Source organism: Arachis hypogaea, chromosome 18, assembly GCF_003086295.3.
Source record: "Arachis hypogaea cultivar Tifrunner chromosome 18, arahy.Tifrunner.gnm2.J5K5, whole genome shotgun sequence".
NCBI lineage: Eukaryota > Viridiplantae > Streptophyta > Magnoliopsida > Fabales > Fabaceae > Arachis > Arachis hypogaea.
Window position 1 is genome coordinate 37,280,994 of NC_092053.1, and position 13,944 is coordinate 37,294,937.

Genomic DNA, 13,944 nt, shown 5'->3' on the forward strand with positions numbered 1-13,944 from the left:
TCACAACACCAAACTTAAATCATATTGACTTGCTGAGTCAATATTTTATTCTGAGCCAATATGGCATTCAAAGTATCAATTTCAAGAACTCCCTTCTTCATAGGTGTCCCATTACGCACAGGATTCCTATCAAAAGTGTACATGAACTGGTTATTAGCAACCATGTCAATGAGTTCTTGAACTTCTGCAGGCGTTTTCTTTAAGTGAATGGATCCACCTGCAGAGGTATCCAATGACATTTTAGCTAATTCAGACAGACCATCATAGAATATGTCCAGGATGGTCCATTCTGAAAGCATGTCAGAAGGACACTTTTTGGTCAGTTCTTTGTATCTCTCCCAAGCTTCATAGAAGAATTCACCTTCTTTCTGTCTGAAGGTCTGAACATCCACTCTAAGCTTACTCAGCTTTTGAGGAGGAAAGAACTTGGCTAAGAAAGCCTTGACCAGCTTATCCCAAGAGTTCAGGCTATCCTTAGGTTGAGAGTCCAACCATATTCTAGCTCTGTCTCTCACAGCAAAAGGGAAAAGCATGAGCCTGTAGACTTCAGGATCTACTCCATTAGTCTTAACAGTATCACATATCTACAAGAATTCAGTTAAAAAATGAAAAGGATCTTCAGATGGAAGTCCATGAAACTTGCAGTTCTGCTGCATCAGAGAAACTAATTGAGGTTTTAGCTCAAAATTATTTGCTCCAATGGCAGGAATGGAGATGCTTCTTCCATGTAAATTGGAATTAGGTGCGGTAAAGTCACCAAGCATCCTCCTTGCATTATTATTATTTTCGGCTGCCATCTCCTCTTCTTGTTGGAAAATTTCTGAAAGGTTCTTGCTGGATTGTTGTAATTTAGCTTCTCTTAGTTTCCTCTTCAGAGTCCTTTCAGGTTCTGGATCTGCTTCAACGAGAATGTTCTTGTCCTTGCTCCTGCTCATATGAAAAAGAGGGACAGAAAAATAATAATAGGGATCCTTTTTACCACAGGTATAGAGGTTCCCCTGTGTGAGTAGAAGAAGAAAAGAATGTAATGTAAAGAAAGAAACACAAGAGTAAGGAGAGCAGAGATGTGGGATGAAGAGAGGTGTTAGTAGATGAATAAATAAATAGAAGGAGATGAGAGAGAAGGAGAATTTTCAAAAATTATTTTTGAAAAAGAGTTAGTGATTTTCGAAAATAGTTTTGGAAAAAGGTTAGTAATTTTTCGAAAATTAAAATCAAAAATTAAAATAATTAGTTAATTAAAAAGAAATTTTGAAAAAGAGGGAAGATATTTTCGAAAATTAGAGAGAGAGAGAGTTAGTTAGGTAGTTTTGAAAAAGATAAGAAACAAATAAAAAGTTAGTTAGTTAGTTGAAACAAATTTGAAAATCAATTTTGAAAAGATAAGAAAATAAGAAGTTAGAAAGGATATTTTAAAATCAAATTTTGAAAAAGATAAGATAAAGAGATATTTTTGAAAAGATATGATTGAAATTAGTTTTGAAAAAGATTTGATTTTTAAAATCATAATTAATGACTTGATTCACAAGAAATCACAAGATATGATTCTAGAACTCAAAGTTTGAATCTTTCTTAACAAGCAAGTAACAAACTTGAAATTTTTGAATCAAAACATTAATTGATGATGTTATTTTCGAAAATTAGGAGATAAAGATAAGAAAAAGATTTTTGAAAAATATTTTTAAAATTTTCGAAAATAAATAAGAAAAATGAAAAAGATTTGATTTTTGAAAAAGATTTTTTAAAAAGATAAGATTTTTAAATTGAAAATTTGATTTGACTCATAAAAATAACTAGATTTTAAAAATTTTTGAAAAAGTCAAATCTAATTTTCGAATTTTATGAGTGAAAAAGGGAAAGATATTTTTTTGATTTTTGAATTTTTAATGATGAGAGGGAAAAACACGAAAATGATGCAATGCATGAAGATTTTTAGATCAAAACAATGAATGCATGCAAGAATGCTATGAATGTCAAGATGAACACCAAGAACACTTTGAATGTCAAGATGAACACCAAGAACATATTTTTGAAAATTTTTAATGCAAAGAAAACATGCAAGACACCAAACTTAGAAATCTTTGATGCTTAGACTCTATGGATGCAAGAATGCATATGAAAAACATCAAGATCAAACAAGAAGACTTACCAAGAACAACTTGAAGATCATGAAGAACACTATGAATGCATGAATTTTTCGAAAAATGCAAGATGAACATGCAATTGACACCAAACTTTCAACTTGACTCAAGACTCAAACAAGAAACATGAAAATACTTTTTTATTTTTATGATTTTATGATTTTTTTTGGATTTTTCGAAAATTAATTTGAAAAAAGAAAAATAAGGATTCCAAAATTTTTAATATGAATTCCAAGAATCTTGCACTCTTATTCTAAAGCTCCAATCTGAGGGTTAGACATGGCTTAATAGCCAGCCAAGCTTTAGAAGATACAAATCAGGTATACAACAGCTGAAACTTCATCCAACTTCATATACTTATAAGTGGAAGCCTTAGTCCAAGAAGACATGGCTTTACAGCCAGCCAGGCTTCAACATGCTTCATGAAACACTAGAATTCATTCTTAAAAATTTTGAAAAAAAAAATATATTTTTGAAATGATTTATATTTTAAAGTTTTTTTTTCGAAAACAAAGGAGAAAATTTTTGAAAGATTTTTGAAAATAAAACTAAAAGAAAATTACCTAATCTGAGCAACAAGATGAACCGTCAGTTGTCCAAACTCAAACAATCCCCGGCAACGGCGCCAAAAACTTGGTGCACGAAATTGTGATCTCAGGCAACGGCGCCAAAAACTCTGTACGCACGTCTTAATAAATCATTTTTTTCATTCACAACTTCGATACAACTAACCAGCAAGTGCACTGGGTCGTCCAAGTAATAAACCTTACGTGAGTAAGGGTCGATCCCACGGAGATTGTTGGTATGAAGCAAGCTATGGTCACCTTGTAAATCTCAGTTAGGCGGATATCAAAAGGTTATGGAGTTTTCAAAATTAAATAATAAGTAAACATAAAATAAGGATAGAAATACTTATGTAATTCATTGGTTAGAATTTCAGATAAGCGTATAGAGATGCATTCGTTCCTCTGAACATCTGCTTTCCTGCTGTCTTCATCCAATCAATCTTACTCCTTTCCATGGCTGGCTTTGTGTAAGGACATCACCGTTGTCAATGGCTACTTTTTATCCTCTCTGGAAAATGGTCCGATGCGCTGTCACTGCATGGCTAATCGTCTGGAGGCATCACCCTTGTCAATGGCTGCATCCTATCCTCTTGTGAAAATGGTCCAAATGCTCTGTCACAGCATGACTAATCATCTGAGGTTCTCGATCATACTGGAATAGGATTCACCATCCTTTTGCGTCTGTCACTACGCCCAGCACTCGCGAGTTTGAAGTTCGTCACAGTCATTCAATCCCAGAGTCCTACTCGGAATACCACAGACAAGGTTTAGAATTTCTGGACTCTCATGAATGCCGCCATCAATCTAGCTTATACCACGAAGATTCTGATTAAGAGATCCAAGAGATACTCATTCAATCTAAGGTGGAACGGAAGTGGTTGTCAGGCACGCGTTCGTGGGGGAATGATGATGATTGTCACGTTCATCACATTCAGGTTGAATTGCGAATGAATATCTTAGAAGCGGAATAAGTTGAATTGAATAGAAAAACAGTAGTACTTTGCATTAATCTTTGAGGAACAGCAGGAGCTCCACACCTTAATCTATGGAGTACAGAAACTCTACCGTTGAAAATACATAAGTGAAAGGTCCAGGCATGGCCGAGAGGCCAGCCCCCATGATCTAAGAACCAGGCGTCCAAAGATGATCCGAACATGTCTAATAAAAAAGTCCTATTTATAATAAACTAGCTACTAGGGTTTACAGAAGTAAGTAATTGATGCATAAATCCACTTCCGGGGCCCACTTGGTGTGTGCTTGGGCTGAGCTTGAATGTTACACGTGCAGAGGTCATTCTTGGAGTTGAACGCCAGTTTGTAACGTATTTCTGGCGTTCAACTCTGGCTTGTGGCGTGTTTCTGGCGTTTAACTCCAGACAGCAGCGTAGTACTGGCGTTCAATGCCCTTTTACGTCATCTAAACTCGGCCAAAGTATGGACTATTATATATTGTGGAAAAGCCCTGGATGTCTACTTTCCAACGCAATTGGAAGCGCGCCATTTTGAGTTCTGTAGCTCCAGAAAATCCACTTTGAGTGCAGGGAGGTCAGAATCCAACAGCATCAGCAGTCCTTCTTCTACCTCTAAATCTGATTTTTGCTCAAATCCCTCAATTTCAGCCAGAAAATACCTGAAATCACAGAAAAACACACAAACTCATAGTAAAGTCCAGAAATGTGAATTTAACATAAAAACTAAAGAAAACATCCCTAAAAGTAACTAGATTCTACTAAAAACATACTAAAAACAATGCCAAAAAGCGTATAAATTATCCGCTCATCACAGCTCCATACTACACCTCCCACAACCAAGACTGTTAACAAATCCATCCTGCTTCCGTTGGCCCAACAACTCGGTGCCATTCTATCCAAACCTGTTTTGACACTTGCCACCGATCCAGACTTTAAGGCTCAACTTTCTGATATTCTTCAAATAGTTTCAAGTACACCACATCCTGAGACTATTCATCCTTTGTTGGCTCACTTGCGAAAGGTTTATGAGGACCTTTACATCAAATTTTTGGACTCGCAAGCAGCTATCTCGTCATATCAACAATCAACTGAGGCTCTTTCTAAGTTGAAACAGGACACCTCATCTTTTGAGACTTCCAAGACTACGCCAACTGCGCATATTGCAAAAGCTAAAGATCGGGCTCATGAGTTATCTGAGGAGATTTAAGACTTGGAACAACAGCTGACTGTCAAGAGAGAAGTAAAAAATAGGATGGATGCTACTTTGATAAAGAATGAGGGTCAATTTACCAAAGCAAGCAACATGCTTGATAGTAGCAATACATCCTTACCGTCACTTGAAGAGAAGATCCTCTCCTCACATGAAGCTTCAAAAGAAGCCAGAAGCTTTCAGACCGCTCTCCAAACTAAAGTTGCTCGTTTGAAGGAGATCTTTGAAGCTTAGTCTTGTATTTCTTATGTAAAATTCTGTCATTTTAATATGTCCTTGCAATCTTCACTTTTGAACTTTTAGAGTTTTTTTTTATTATTTGCTTTTGTATGCACATTATCTTTATCTTGTAGACTGGTCGACACTTGTTATCTTCGGGAAGTTATTACATTACTTCACACTGAACCAATTATTAATATTACAGTGACCTCTTTTATATTTCATTTGAGATGACCCCCATATCTGTTTATATCAGGTTGCATTGGTGCATGCCATCTCGAGTGTATTCGCCTTAAGTGCTGTCAAAGCAAATCGAATGTGCATTTGTTGACATGCTTCTAGCTTTACACAGGTTTATTCACTAAACCTTTTAGTTCTATGTTGGTATGTACTATACTGCACTCACAAAATAATAAGTTATTTTCTGTATTGACTCTTATTTTAAATTAATGCATTGGACACATATTTGCCTTATAATCTTAATGCTTTACACTGTCAATGAAATTTGCAATTCATAGAAATTACATGGGAATGTTAGTTTTTAAACTTGCCTTGACACTTTAACTGGATGTTTTTGTATCCTTAAACATGTGGAATTTTTATCTCATGAATGCCTGGCCTATATACTTTCAAATACTTGCCATTTATTGAAGGAATTCTCCCTCCTGATCTGACTTCAATAATCTTATAGGCATTTTTAGAATAAATCTTGTCAACCATATAAGGTCCTTCCCAAGTTGGAGACCACTTACCATAAGTTTTGACTTTTTTCTATAGGCAAAATTGTCTTCCACGCTAAATCTCCAACTGCAAATGTCTTTGCTTTAACACGGCGGTTGTATGATTTTGACACAATCTCTGTTTGTCGAATCACCCGCTCTAAAGCTCTCAACCTTTCATCATCTAGTTCATTGAGCTCATCATATAAAGAATTCCAATAATTTACTATGGGTATCTCATCTTGTCTGGCCACCCTTATACTTTTCAAATTGATGTCAATTGGCAACACCGCATTATGACCGTAAACTAATTTATATGGGGTGGTTCTAGTAGAACCTCTTAGAGAATTTCGGTAAGCCCAAAGAACTTGATTGAGAGTTTGGTGCTAATTTCTTGGCTGCCTCCCAATGTGTTTTTTAATTAATACAATCAAAATTTTATTCGCTGCCTCTACTTGTCCATTTGCTTGGGCATAATACGGTGTAGAAGAAAGCATTTTTATATCCCTAGACTTGGGATATTCCATGACCTTTTTTTCAATGAACATGGTTCCTTAATTAGTGGTAATAGACTGAGGAATTCCAAACCTATGCACAATATGCTCCTCAATGAAATCAATTATTTTATTGTGAGTCACCTCCCTTAAAGGGATAGCCTCTACCCATTTAAAAAAAAAAATAATCAACACCAACCAAAATGAACTTATGATCTTTAGAAGAAGGTGGTGAATCTGCCCGATAAAATCTAAACGGCCATGGCTTAAGTATAACATGCAATTCTGACGCTGGAATATGCTGAAGGCTTCCATGGTTTTGGCATTCCTCACAGGACCTAACATAATTTATACAATCTCTTTGAATAGTTAGCCAATACAATCTTCTCCTATTTATCACCCATTTTATTTTTTCCCTGACTGATGGGCCCCACAGATTCTCTCGTGCACTTCGGCAAGAGCCAAATACGCTTCTTTTTCTCCCAAATATGTTAAGAGATTTCCGTCAACAGATTTCTTAAACAACTCATTATTCATTAGAACATAACTTTGAGCCCTATATTTAAGTTTTCAATTGACATTAAGACTTGAGTTTTCTAAATATTTCACAATTGGTACTCTCCAATCTTCTGGGTCTAGTTGTTCTAATAACAACACTTCTCTTTCCCTCAAAGGCATATTTCCTTTATCCTTACCAATTTTTCTAGTGTTGAAGATTTGATCTTATATCTTGAAGCAATTTGATCTAATTCATTTGCTTCTTAATTTAACTCCCTTGGAATATTCCTTACAATGACATTGTCAAACTCGCTCTACAACTTTGTAGCCACATTGAAATACTTTCTTAAATTTTCACTAACACACCTATACTCAAGTGATACTTGACGGATTACAAGCTGTGAATCTGCAAAAATTTCTACATTTTTCACTCCTCTTTCTAATAATAGTTCTAGTCTCATTATTAACACTTCATATTCTGCCTCATTGTTGGAACATGAATAATTCAATTCAAAGAGGAATTTACTTGGCTCGCCACTTGAAGAAATAATTAAAATACCTATACCAATACCACCCTTATGACATGAACCGTCAAAATATAATTTCTAAGGCACCAAACCAACAAAACCCAGTAAACTTCATCAATGTCAATATAAGGATGGTCAACCAGAAAATCAGCTAGAACCTGACCCTTAACGGCTCTCGCAGGAACAAAATATAAAGAAAATTCCGTTAAGGCCAACATCCGTTTTCCTAGTCTACCATGCAATATTGGAGAAGACAACATATATTTAAGAACATCAAATTTAGAAATTACATAAACATTCCTAGGAATTACTTAGGTTTAAACAAGAAAAATATAAAGCTAAACAAAGTTTTTCAATTGGAGAATAACGGTTCTCAACATCATTTAGCACGCGACTTAGGTAATAAATTACTCTTTCATTGCCGTCCTCATCTTCTTGAGCCAACATTCTGCCAATTGTTACTTCAAAAGCTAACACATGAAGTTTTAAAGGTGCTCCGTGCCTTGAAGGTATTATAACAGGAGGATTAGTCAAGTACTGCTTGATGTTGTCAAAAGCTTCCTAATGCTCTACCTTCCACTGGAACTCTTCCTCTTTTTTCAACTTGATCAGAGGTGCAAAAACCTTAGTTTTCCTTGACAGATTGGAAATGAACCTTCTAAGGTAATTGACCTTCCCTAAAAATGCTTGTAGTTGTTTTTTGTTAGCTAGAGGAAGAGCCTCTAAGATAGCCTTTATCTAGTTCATGTCAATTTCAATCCCTTTTTTCTGCACCAAGAAACCAAGAAAATTCCCTACACTCATACCAAAAGCACATTTTAAGGGATTCATTTTCAATTTATACTTTCTCATTCTTTCAAATGCTTTTTTTTTATTTTCTAGATACTCTTTTTTAGCATTTGATTTGACAACCACATCATCAACATAAATTTTCATAAAATTTCCAATAAAATCATGAAAAATTTTATTCATCGCCCTTTGATAAGTTGCACCATAATTTTGAGTCCAAATGGCATCACAACCATTCAAAAGTTCCTAAAGCACCAGGACACCTAAATGCAATTTTTGACACATCTTCTTCAGTGATATATATATTTGATTATAACCTGAATATCCATCCATAAAACTTAAAATTTCATGACTAGCAGTAGAAACTATCAACATATCAGCTATAGGCATTGGATATTCATCTTTTGGTGTTGTAGAATTTAAATCTCTAAAACCAATACAAACCCTTAATTTTCCATTTTTCTTCATGACAGGAACAACATTAGAAATCCAGTTGACATACCTTGCTATTCTTATAAACTTAGCCTTAAGAAGTCTTTCAATCTCTTCTTTAATCTTCTGCACGACTTCGGGAGCAAATCTCCTTGGTGGCTTCTTGATAGGTTTGACATTGGCTTTCAGTGGCAATTGATGCTCTACTAAATCACGACTCAAACCTGGCATTTCTTCATAATCCCATGAAAAATAGTCACAATATTCCTTTGATATTTCCACCATTTCTTTTTTGAAATCATCAGGCAACATCTTGCTCACATATGTTGGTCTAGGATGATCACCGTTACCAATATCTACCTCCTCCAAAGGATCCTGCACCTCACCTTTTTTCACATTGTCAATATTTTTTTTTCAAAACCTAAAGGACCATCATCATATACACAATCATAAGGTACACTATCAATGCCCCCTTCTCTGTCTGCCATATAGGCTGACAGCCAAGCCAGTTGGCTCGTCAACCTCATCATCTAAGTCTCTCTTGAGGCTGTATTCACCCCGGCCTTAGGGACCAAAATAAAATCATTCGTATCTATTTTGCACCTTTCAATATTTTCAGGATTAAATGCCTTGATGTCAACTGTCAGGCAGCTTCACTCCAGGATTATATATCCTGAACTCCATATGCATCTCATCATAGTAATAGGTACTATTGTCAGCAAGAACTTCTTTTACTCCTCCATCTGCATTCCACAAAATCTATTTTTGATGTAGTGAATGGAAAATCATCCATTCCTTGAATCCAATCACATCCCAAAAGCAACTTAAAACCTGCTTTAGATGGAACAATAACAAATAGAGTTGGCCTATTGATAGAACCAACCTCAATTCACAATAGAACCACACCTCTAACGGAAGAAATCCTTCCATTAAAATCTGTCACCCCAATGCTACTTTTGATCAAATCCTTTTTAGTCTTCCCAAGCCTTCCCATCATTCTTTCAGGCATGAGATTGACAGCAGCTCCCCCGTCAACTAAAATCTTATTAACTATCCTTTCATCAACACGAGCCTTGATATGCAGTGGACACAAATATTCCTTGTCATTTTCAGTTGGTTTCTCAAACAATCCTCCACCACACATATTGTCATCTAGCAATAAGCATTCGCTTCTAGGAAAAATATCATAACAATCATCTTCTAATGATTCTACTTCTCGGACTTGACTATACTCCTCTGGTAGTATTGACACCACAGCTATAGGTTGCTTAACACCAAATATTGGTTCTAAGCTGTCATCAAAACCAGTGTCAAAATTGTCAGTAATTAAATTTTTATCTTTTTCTCCCTGTTTTCAACCATTACCTTCTTTCCAGCAAGATTCTTCTTTACATTTTTATTGTAGGGTGATTGGAAGAATTCCCTGTTTCTGCAGACTTGGCTATGGTTGGCAAAGGAGAAAAATCTACACCGTGCCCCTTGTATGGATCTAAAGGAACATACTCAGGTATATTCTCTTTTTACTCAAAGGTTGTAAAAAGAGAATACTTTGGAATATTTTGACAATTTGGCCAAGGAGAATAATTAGAAACCTGCTGCATGTTAGGATTATAACAGAATAAATTGGCTTTGAGGGAATAGGTATATTTTTTGGAATATATACACTACCTCCATCTTGTGCATGATTCATGTTCCATAACTGGGACTCATAGTACATGGGCTTAAAAGGTCTAGACCTCACCCACTTGTGTTTTTCCTCTTGAGAAAGTGATAGGTTGATTCTGCACATTTTTCACATTCTAGACCCATTTATTATTTGAAATTTTGGTGGGAGGAACCCCTTGTCTTTTGAGAAAATCCATCGAGTTTTTCATCAATCATGACTACAGTCTTCATCTTCTAGTTGATGGGTTCTATCCCAGTGCTATTAACACACTTGTTCAAAGAAGTCTGACCGCCCAACTTTTGTTTTTTCTCAGCTATTTTTCGTTTTAGCTCATTAGTTTCATTCTCTTTTTCAGTAATCTTCTTTTTCAACTCAGCCTTTTCTTTCTCTTCAACTTTGTACTTTTCAAACTCCTTTGCAGCTTCCTTGTCAAAAACAGCACTACACTTTGGGCACATAGCGATAGTACTATCAAATTCTTTAATTCTCAACAAAAAATCTAACAAATCCTCACCAAGACGAGGACAAACTGGATTTTTGTCTTGCTCAAAAATTCTCAGGTCTTTATTTTCATCTTGAGCACTAGTCACTGTAGCATCAATTCCTACCATGTTAACTGACAAATTGAATGGCTCAACATAATTTGAATCAACAGCAAAGGTTCAGTGTCCACCTTCATAGCAGTTTTATCCTCAAACTTCAACCTTCCCTCCTCAATGGCTTTTTGTATCAAATCCTTGAAACAAACACAATTATTAGTGGTGTGTGAGAATACCTGATGAAACTTACAAAATTTTTTATTCTTTATTTCATCAGTTGAAGGCAACTTTTTTTCTTTCGCTAAAATAAGCTGCTTATCTTTTAATAAAACTTCAAATTCTTGACCTGCCTTAGAAATATCAAAAGAATACGTCTTATTTTCAATTTTGGAATATGAAGAATTTTTTTCTTTTCCTTTAACAGGCTTCAAAGATTTGCATACATAAGGAGAAGGCCCACGTAATTCAGCAATATAAACTTCTTTCCCATCTGAATCACTGCTATCGGAAAAACAATCAATATATGCAACCTTTTTTGAACCTTTTTGAAATTTTCTTCTTCTTTCTTAATTTTCTCTATTTGTCTTACTCTCTGAGCTAACTGGGAAAGATATAAAGTATATTGATTGACAAGTTTCTTCCTAACTCCAAATTCTAACCCATTAGTAGCCATTTTGACAACTTCAGTTTCTAGAATCGGAGTAAAACACTTATTTCTCATGTTTCTAAACCGCGCCAAATAAGTGTCAATGGATTCTCCCTCTGTATGTCTCACAGAGAATAAATCCGTAAAGCTAACTTTCAATTCACCTCGAAAAAATTGATCATGAAAACTTTTTTCTAACTGCGCCCAAGAATGAACAGGATTTGGTCTGAAGTTGGAGAACCATGTAAATGCATTTTTTGTTAAAGAAGAAGAAAAATATCTCATCTTGAGATATTCATTAGTAGCTACTTTCCCAATTTCAACGGTATATCGAGCAATATACTCTACTGTGGACTCATTTTCTTCTCCCGAAAATTTTGTAAGGGATTTTGGAATTTTCCAACCCCTTGGAAGCTCTACTTGTTGGACACATTCAGGAAAAGTGGACACAAAATATGGCCTATTTAAGCAACCAATATTAAATCCCAAACGGTTAAAACTTGTTCAACATATCATCAGCATTTTGACCATGTTTAGGCATATGAACATCATAATTAGGAATTGCTCCACCTTCTTGGTTGACATTATCAAGCCCTAAACCATGGTTATCATTTTCTTCTAAATTCACCACAGTAGCAATTCTGTTAACTTGCCTATTTAATTGTTCAATTTTAGTGTTTGTATTTTCTAAAAGAGGATTTAAGACTGTCACCATTTGATAAGTTAACATGTTTACTAGATCATGGTAGCTTTCATCCATCTGTTGCCTAATATTTGCTAAAGATCCAACAGTTTGACCAAGTTGATTAACAGGCATTGCTCTTGACATTTCAGGAAACACAGGCCTAGAGTTTTCTACCTTAGTAACAGTGGGTGTAGTAGAATTAGACACGCTATTATTTCCTGTGTTAATAGCATGTGAAAAATTTTATTGTGATATATGTGAACCTGACACCCCAGAAATAGGTACATTTGACATGTCATATGCATTATGGTAAAGAAGATTTTGAAAAGTTGAGTAGAGAGGCACATGCAATCTTTGTGTCACCATGGAGGGGACATACCCCGGTGGCAAGCCATAAGGCGGCCAACCACGGTATTTATGTGAGTTGCATTTAACTCTGAATGGGCATGGCCGATGCCATCATGGCTCACTGACAGCAAGGTAGGCTCTGCAATTGAAATCACGGGAGAATTTTTTGACTCATTTTCTCTAATCTCATTGCTAGAAGTAGAAGAAGATGCTGCAGATGTATTTAACATGTCAACTGACGCTGATTTCTTGGTCTCTGGAAACATAATCTTCCCATTCAAAACTCCTTATTTGTCTTTTGACAAAGTACAATCTACTGACAAGGTCCCACTGGGCGTGCCAATTTGTTTTACTCAAATTTTGTTAATGTTTAAAAGAAAATGTGGGTATCTCAATATCGCAATTGTATCGTCAATAAAAATTAAAAAAGATTGAAAGTAACAAATAAACAAAGAAATGCAATGTGCCGGAGGCAAAGTAAATTTCAGAAATTAAAACAAACGAGAAATTAAAGAGAAGATGAAGAAAGAAAAATAAATGTAATCTACTGGTTCCATTCATGAGATCTTGAATGGATGTTTAATCTGCATGTTTGTTATATGCTGAGAACAGAGAAAACTGTTTTACCGAATTAAATATAACCATAGGACCATTATGTTATAACCATTCCAATTTTCTAACTTAGGTTCTTGAGTTTGAAAAAATTTTGAAATTTCTATTTGTTCTTTTTTGCATCAAATTCTAATATACCAGGAACTCTAAGAAGTGCAGTGGTTCATATTACCACTGCTGTGATTGGTGCTAGTGTTCTATCCCTAGCATGGAGCACTTCTCAATTAGGATGGATTGCAGACCCAGTTTCATTGCTTCTATTTGCAACTGTCACTTATATCTCTTCATTCCTCCTTTCAGATTGTTACAAAACTTCAGATCCGGTTTCAACTGAACAATGCCATCATCATAATCATAGTTATAGCTTCTAACTAAGTTTAGTGTTAGTTTAGGTAGTAAAAGGACATGGTTGGCTGGCTTCCTTCAATATTTGACCTTGTATGGGACTTGCATAGCTTATGTTATTACCATAACAAGTTTTATAAGGTACTTACTTTAGTGTTAGATTAATTATTAGTATCTATTCTTAGATTAATTATCTATGTTTCTCTAATCATGGTAATTTAAATGTGCAGTGTTATTATAAATAGAAGTGGCTTTAATAGTCAAGGAATTGTTGCTGTTGCAAAGTGCCTGGGCGCTCAGCATGGTAAGAGGAAGTTAGATGATACTTCATCTAGTTCACATACATCCAATAATGATGTCAAACATGGTGGAAAAGTTGGTCCTGGTATTCTTTGTGTCAATCTTGAAAGAACAAGACAAGTGAAGATGCTGCAGCAATATATGTTCAATGGGTTCATACACTGTCCCAGTATGCTGATTACTTGGTAAGCATTCTTTTTCTTATATTCCTAAAGAAAGGAAAGATGTAAAACTTAAA

At 35.3% G+C, this 13,944-nt stretch overlaps 1 non-coding gene across 1 annotated transcript; it reads left to right on the forward strand.

Annotated features, from left to right (window-relative positions):
• The first annotated feature begins 293 nt into the window (after positions 1 to 293).
• LOC112774716 (small nucleolar RNA R71) lies at positions 294 to 401 on the forward strand. The gene has a single exon (XR_003189182.1). It is a non-coding gene; the product is annotated as a small nucleolar RNA R71 (small nucleolar RNA).
• Positions 402 to 13,944: the final 13,543 nt, after the last annotated feature.